Source organism: Bufo gargarizans, chromosome 9 (assembly GCF_014858855.1).
Source record: "Bufo gargarizans isolate SCDJY-AF-19 chromosome 9, ASM1485885v1, whole genome shotgun sequence".
NCBI classification, from domain to species: Eukaryota; Metazoa; Chordata; class Amphibia; order Anura; family Bufonidae; genus Bufo; species Bufo gargarizans.
Genome location: NC_058088.1, coordinates 147,083,662 through 147,091,525, shown reverse-complemented (window position 1 = coordinate 147,091,525; position 7,864 = coordinate 147,083,662). Strand labels below are relative to the sequence as shown.

The window sequence follows — 7,864 nt, the reverse complement described above, 5'->3', positions numbered from 1 at the left end:
AGCCGCAGGGGACGATGGGAGTGCCACGCGCAGGAAGTGCCCGCCTCCTGGAGGACGTGCCTGAGTGAGGAGGGAGGACGCCAAGGAGCTGCAGGGAAAAGGCCTGTCCAAGGCTATAGGCAGATGTATACGTCTCGCCCTGAAAACGGGGGAGGCCGCGGCAGCCAGTAACCCATATACTATGTGGAATAATAGAAATGGTAAACGGCAGCGGGAATAAACAGGGTCTGAGGTGGCTTCTCAAGACGTGCCCAGTGACAACAATAGCAGAAAGAAAAGGCAGTACTCCTAGTGACGGGGCGTTCGAATCTTAAATGATTCGGTTCATTTGCATCTGCTCATTCAAAGGAACCGATTCAGTTGCTGAGTCGGCTGACAAGCATCTCAGGCTACTTTCACACTAGCGTTTGGGGCTCCGCTTGTGAGCTCCGTTTGAAGGCTCTCACAAGCGGCCCCGAACGCATCCGTACGGCCCTAATGCATTCTGAGTGGATGCGGATCCGTTCAGAATGCATCAGTATGGCCTCCGCTCCGCTCAGCAGGCGGACACCCAAATGCAGCTTGCAGCATTTTGGTCTCCGCCTGGCCGTGTGGAGCCAAACGGATCCGTCCTAACTTACAATGCAAGTCAACGGGGACGGATCCGTTTGACGTTGACACCATATGGTGCAATTGCAAACGGATCCGTCCCCCATTGACTTTCAATGTAAAGTCAGGAGTCTCTATTAATATACCATCGGATGAGAGTTTTCTCCAATCAGATGGTATATTTTAACTTGAAGCGTCCCCATCACCATGGGAACGTCTCTATGTTAGAATATACCATCGGATTTGAGTTACATCGTCAACTCAGATCCGACAGTATATTCTAACACAGAAGCGTTCCCATAGTCATGGGGACGCTTCATGTTAGAATATACTAAAAACTGTGTACATAACTGCCCCCTGCTGCCTGGCACCACCCGATCTCTGTCGCACCTGAGGGGTTAGGCTCCTTTCACACTTGCGCTCGTCGGTCCGCTCGTGAGCTCCGTTTGAAGGAGCTCACGAGCGGACCCGAACGCCTCCGTCCAGCCCTGATGCAGTCTGAATGGAGCGGATCCGCTCAGACTGCATCAGTCTGGCGGCGTTCAGCCTCCGCTCCGCTCGCCTCCGCACGGACAGGCGGACAGCTGAACGCTGCTTGCAGCGTTCAACTGTCCGCCTGGCTGTGCGGAGGCGAGCGGATCCGTTCAGACTTACAATGTAAGTCAATGGGAACGGATCCGCTTGAAGATGAGCCTATATGGCTCAATCTTCAAGCGGATCCGTCCCCCATTGACTTTACATTGAACGTCTGAACGGATCCGCTCAGGCTACTTGCGAACTTAGAAATTTTTCTAAGTTATTAATGCAGACGGATCCGTACTGAACGGAGCCTCCGTCTGCATTAATATGATCGGATCCGTTCAGAACGGATCCGATCAAGCGCAAGTGTGAAAGTAGCCTTAATTGCGACGATCTCAGCCCCCTGATCGGGTGCTGCCAGGCAGCAGGGCCAGACCCCCCTCCCTCCCCAGTATTAAAAGCATTGGTGGCCAGTGCGGCCCCCCCTCCCTCCCTCCCCAGTATTAGCATTGGTGGCCAGTGCGGCCCCCCTCCCTCCCCAGTATTAGCATTGGTGGCCAGTGCGGCCCCCCCTCCCTCCCCAGTATTAAAAGCATTGGTGGCAGTGGCCACAGGCTAACAACCCCCCCCCCATCATTGGTGGCAGCGGAGCGGCATTTCCGATCGGAGTCCCATATATCACTGGTGCTCCGATCGGTTACCAGGGCAGCCAGGATGCTACTGCAGTCCTGGCTGCCATGGTTACTTAGCTTATACTTACCTGCGCTGTCTGTAGCCGGCTGACGCTCCTCCTACTGGTAAGTGACAGGTCTGTGCGATGCAATGTCTTTTTTACGAAGTTTTTTCCTGTCAGGAGATTCATTTTGTATGTCTGCATAGGGAGAGATCTGTCAATCAATCCATGTCAGGCCCAGACAAGCCAGGGGGGGAAAAGATCTTGCGATTATGGTAGGACCACCCTTTTAATTATAATGTAGATTATGTACAACATGAGGAGGTTAAGATTTGGTACATTTCATGCCAGGCATTTATGGTTAAAGGGTTTGTCTCACTTCAGTAAATGGCATTTATCATGCAGTTAATACAAGGCACTTACTAATGTATTGTGATTCTCCATATTGCCTCCTTTCCATCACATTATACACAGCACGTATCTGTGGTTACGACCACCGTGTAATCCAGCAGCGGTAGCCGTGCTTACACACCATAGGTAAAGGCTGGAAGTGCACATAGGCCAACACCTTTACCTATAGTGTGCAAGCACGGCCACCGCTGCTGGATTACACGGTGGTAGTAGCCATGGATACGTGCTGTGTATAATGTGATGGAAAGGAGGCAATATGGACAATCAGAATACATTAGTGAGTACCTTGCATTAACTTTCTCTACATGATAAATGCCAATTGCTGAAGTGAGACAACCCCTTTATCCCCTTTAAGTGTGCTACACTTAATAGGGTTAGGCATAAATGTCTTGGTGTGTGCATTGTGTGTTTCCTATGTGTGATTGGTGTGTGCTATAAATGGTGTATGTGCAGCATGTGACACATGCGTCAGTGGCATGTGAGCCGTGTCTTGTGTGCCACATGTGTCCAATGAGTGATGGGTGTGCGCTGCATGTGTCTTGTTTCTCACTGACTAAGGCCTCTTTCACACGAGCGTCACAGATTAGGTCTGGATGCGTTCAGGGTGCGTTCAGGAAAACACGCAGCCCCATTCACTTCTATGCCTGCTGGATCCGGCAATCTGTATGCAAACGGCTATTTATAGACGGATACACATGTGTATCTGTCTCACAAATGCATTGCAATACTGAATCCGTCTCTCCGGTTGTCATCTGGAAAAACGGATCTGATATTTATCTTTTTCACATTTTTAAAGGTCTGCGCATGCACAGACCGCCAAACCGCATCCGTTTTTTCCGGAACACTTGGGGCTGGATCTGGTATTAATGCATTTCAATAGAAAAAAATGCCGGATCCAGCATTACGGCAAGTGTTCCGGAATTGTGGACGGAGAAAATACGGCAGCATGCTGCAGTATTTTCTCCATCCAAAAACCATACAGTGACTGAACTGAAGACATCCTGATGAACGGATTGCTCTCCATTCAGAATGCATTAGGATAAAACTAGGACGGAACTCAATACCGGAAAAGTTTAACACAAGTGTGAAAGTTCCCTTAAGTGCAGGATATCCATATATGTGTAAATTCTGCCACATGTATGTTTGTGCATTTTGCTGTGAATGTCTGCCATCATACTTCATCTTTAATACATCTGTTATCACTGTAAGGGCTCATTAACATGACCGTTTGATGTTTTGCAGTCTCCAAATTGCGGATCCACAAAACATCGATACTGGGTGTGTGCATTCCGCATTATGCAGAACAGTCCTATCCTTGTCTGTCATGCGGACAATAAAATGACATGGTCTATCATTTTGCAGAATGGCCATGCGGACATACAGACACAGAGTCAAATATTATTAATTTTATATTTTAAGCACGCCCCCTGTCTCCTCTTGTTAGATTGAGAGCCTGCAGTGTGGCCGGGATCGCATAGGTCTCGCTCATGCGCTCCTTGGTAAGGCACAATCCTGTCTCCGGCTGCCGCTGTTAGCTGGGTTTCAGCGGCGCATGCGCAAGACTTATGGCATCCTGGCCGCACTGCAGGCTGTCAATCTAACAAAAGAGGGGACAGTTAGGGGGCATGCTTACCTAGACTCGAAGCAAGGAAGCCTCATTTGCATACGACCTGCGAGGGAATAAAAGTTGTTTTACAGCGATCATGAACCTCAGACATCTTACACAAGAACATCATTAGAAGCCTGATGTTAACAGCTTTAAGGTACTGCTGGCGGTTTATGATCCATTTTGGTGCTGACAGGTTCCCTTTAAAGAGGACCTTTCATGTTTTTCTTTTCTTTTAAATAAATACCTTTCCTTGTGAAGTACTCCCCGCTGATACTGCCACCCTGACTGTTTTTTTTTTTTTTATATCTCTCCTACTCCCCGCTGTGCCCCCCTGCACTTTTCCCACTCAGTATGTTAATACTGAGCATCGGTACAGGGAGGAGAAGACACCAGGGTTTCTCAATGGGCGTCTCCTTTTCCCTGGCTGTGCGGTCCAATCACAGCAGAGAGGAGACACCCATTAAGAAACCCTGGCGTCTTCTCCTCCCTGTACCGATGCTCAGTATTAACATACTGAGTGGGCAAACTGCAGGGGCACAGTGAGGCGCAGGGAAGCAATATAAAAAAAACTGTCAGGGAGGCAGCATCAGCGAAAGGTATTTATCTAAACTAAAAGAAAAACATGAAAGGTCCTCTTTAACCACCTCAGCCCCCCTAGCTTAAACCCCCTTAATGACCAGACCACTTTTTACACTTCTGCACTACACTACTTTCACCGTTTATTGCTCGGTCATGCAACTTACCACCCAAATGAATTTTACCTGCTTTTCTTCTCACTAATAGAGCTTTTATTTGGTGGTATTTCATTGCTGCTGACCTTTTTACTTTTTTTTTATATTAATCGAAATTGACCGAAATTTTTGCAAAAAAATGAAATTTTTCAGTTTCTGTTGTAAAATTTTTCAAATAAAACTACATTTCTATATACATTTTTCTCTAAATTTATTGTTCTACATGTCTTTGATAAAAAAAAATGCAATAAGTGTATATTTATTGGTTTGCACAAAAGTTATAGCGTTTACAAACTATGGTACAAATATGTGAATTTCCACATTTTTAAGCAGCTCTGACTTTCTGAGCACCTGTCATGTTTCCTGAGGTAATACAATGCCCAGACAGTAGAAAGACCCCACAAATGACCCCATTTCGGAAAGTAGACACCCTAAGGTATTCACTGATGGGCATAGTGAGTTCATGGAAGTTTTTATTTTTTGTCACAAGTTAGCGGAAAATGATTGTAAGAAAAAAATAAAAAAATAAATAAAGTCTCATATTCCATTAACTTGTGACAATTCTTTTTACATGAACCCACCATACCCCTCACGGAATACCTTGGGGTGTCTTCTTTCCAAAATGGGGTCACATGTGGGGTATTTATACTGCCTTTGCATTTTAGGGGCCCTAAAGCGTGAGAAGTAGTTTGGAATCCAAATGCGTACAAATGCCCTGTGAAATCCTGAAAGTACTCATTGGAAATTGAGCCCCTTTGCGCATCTTGGCTGCAAAAAAGTGTCACACATGTGGTATCGCCATACTCAGGAGAAGTAGGGCAATGTGTTTTAGGGTGTCTTTTTACATATACCCATGCTGGGTGAGAGAAATAGTTGTCATTTGACAGAGATATTTCTCTCACCCAGCATGGGTATATGTAAAAATACACCCCAAAACACATTGCCCTACTTCTTCTGAGTACGGCGATACCACAAGTGTGACACTTTTTTGCAGCCAAGATGCGCAAAGGGGCCCAATTTCCAATGAGTACTTTCAGGATTTCACAGGGCATTTTTACGTATTTGGATTCCAAATTACTTCTCACGCTTTAGGTCCCCTAAAATGCCAGGGCAGTATAAATACCCCACGTGACCCCATTTTGGAAAGAAGACACCCCAAGGTATTCCGTGAGGGGCATGGCGAGTTCCTAGATTTTTTATTTTTTTTGCCACAAGTTAGCGGAAAATGATTTATATTTTTTTTATTTATTTTTTTCCTTACAAAGTCTCATATTCCACTAACTTGTGACAAAAAATAAAATTTTACATGAACTCGCCATGCCCCTCACGAAATACCTTGGGGTGTCTTCTTTCCAAAATGGGGTCACTTGTGGGGTATTTATACTGCCCTGGCATTTTAGGGGACCTAAAGTGTGTGCTGCAAAAAAGTGCCACACATGTGGTATCGCCGTACTCAGAAGAAGTAGGGCAACGTGTTTTGGGGTGTATTTTTACATATACCCATGCTAGGTGAGAGAAATATCTCTGTAAAAGTCAATTTTTCCCATTTTTTTATACAAAGTTGTCATTTGACAGAGCTATTTCTCTCACCCAGCATGGGTATATGTAAAAAGACACACCAAAACACATTGCCCTACTTCTTCTGAGTACGGCAATACCACATGTGTGACACTTTTTTGCAGCCTAGGTGCGCAAAGGTGCCCAAATTCCAATGAATACCTTTTAGGAGGGCATTTTTAGACATTTGGATTCCAGACTTCTTCTCACGCTTTAGGGCCCCTAAAATGCCAGGGCAGTATAAATACCCCACATGTGACCCGATTTTGGAAAGAAGACACCCCAAGGTATTCTGTGAGGGGCATGGCGAGTTCATAGAAGATTTTTTTTTTTTTTTTTGCACAAGTTAGCAGAAATTGTTTTTTTTTTGTTTTTTCTCACAAAGTCTCCCTTTCCGCTAACTTGGGACAAAAAGTTCAATCTTTCATGGACTCAATATGCCCCTCAGCGAATACCTTGTGGTGTCTTCTTTCCAAAATGGGGTCATTTGTGGGGTGTTTGTACTGCCCTGGCATTTGAGGGTCTCCGCAATCATTACATGTATGGCCAGCATTAGGAGTTTCTGCTATTCTCCTTATACTGAGCATACAGGTAATGAGATTTTTTTTTTCCGTTCAGCTTCTGGGCTGAAAGAAAAAATGAATGGCACAGATTTCTTAATTCGCATCGATCAATGTGGTTGAAAAAATCTCTGCCAAAAAAATGTGCAAAAAAAAAAAAAGAGGGGAACGGTGTCTGCCAGGACATAGGAGATCCGCCCAACATCCAAACCCACTCAGCCCGTATGCCCTGGCAAACCCGATTTCTCCATTCACATCAATCGATGTGGATGAATAAATCATTGCCGGAATTTATTTTATTTTATTTTTTATATACAAAGTGTTTGCCAAAGCATATGAACACCGCCCCCCCAGCTCATAAGCCTCGGCAAACGTATCTTTTTTACTGCAGAGGAGAAATATTGTCTTGCAGCGCCGCATACACCGACTTTTGAGTAATCTGACAGCAGCGCAATGCTTCTGTCAGAATGCACATCAGTGCTGCAGCTGGTCGATCGGTTGGTCCACCTAGAAGGTAAAAAAACAAAAACAAAAAAAAAACCTGTCCGCAACGCAATAAATTTATTAACATTAACTGTAGATAACATTTGAAACAGAACATTAACTTTGAAAAACTTTATTGAACTTTTGGAACATTAACTTTTTTGCTTACCTGTGATTTTTTATTTTTATTTTTTACCTTTATAGGACAAACCTCTCCTTCCCCATGGGACAATGTGCAAAGCACAAAGCGCCCAGAGATGTGGCAAAGTACATTATGCACTTTGTCCCAGGTGAAAGGAGAGGTTTGCAGCAGCTGTTAGTGAAAGGGCCTACGGGCCTGTCTGTGCAGTGGCTGCGACGGGGGAACTACTACACGTGCCACCGTACCAGCTTCAACTGCCCTTCTGGTGCTCGCCACTTCACCATGTTCTACGGCAGTGCTGGTACTAGGTCTAGGATGGGCTGCGCTGCTGGTGTATGCCTCACCACGTAATCCGACAGCGCCAACCCCACTCTTCTGCCCTTGAAGCGGATCCTGCGCAACCTGTGGTCTAGCAACAAGGGGCCGGGTACGCCTGGTGGTATCAGGGACCTCAACCTCATCGTCCGAACTTTGGGTCAGACTGCCACTGCTTTCTACAGGTTCATATTCTGACCCGCTGGATTCGTCAGATGAGGGTTCCCATTGCTCATCCGACTGGGTCAGAAGCCTGTAGGCCTCTTCAGAAGAATA

The 7,864-nt window shown here is 45.6% G+C and overlaps 1 long non-coding RNA gene across 1 annotated transcript; it reads left to right on the top strand.

The window, feature by feature from the left end:
* Positions 1-64: 64 nt before the first annotated feature.
* LOC122919697 lies at positions 65-4,060 on the top strand. The gene is made up of 3 exons (XR_006386828.1): positions 65-200; positions 1,987-2,055; positions 3,434-4,060. It is a non-coding gene; the product is annotated as an uncharacterized LOC122919697 (long non-coding RNA).
* The last annotated feature ends 3,804 nt before the right edge of the window (positions 4,061-7,864 follow it).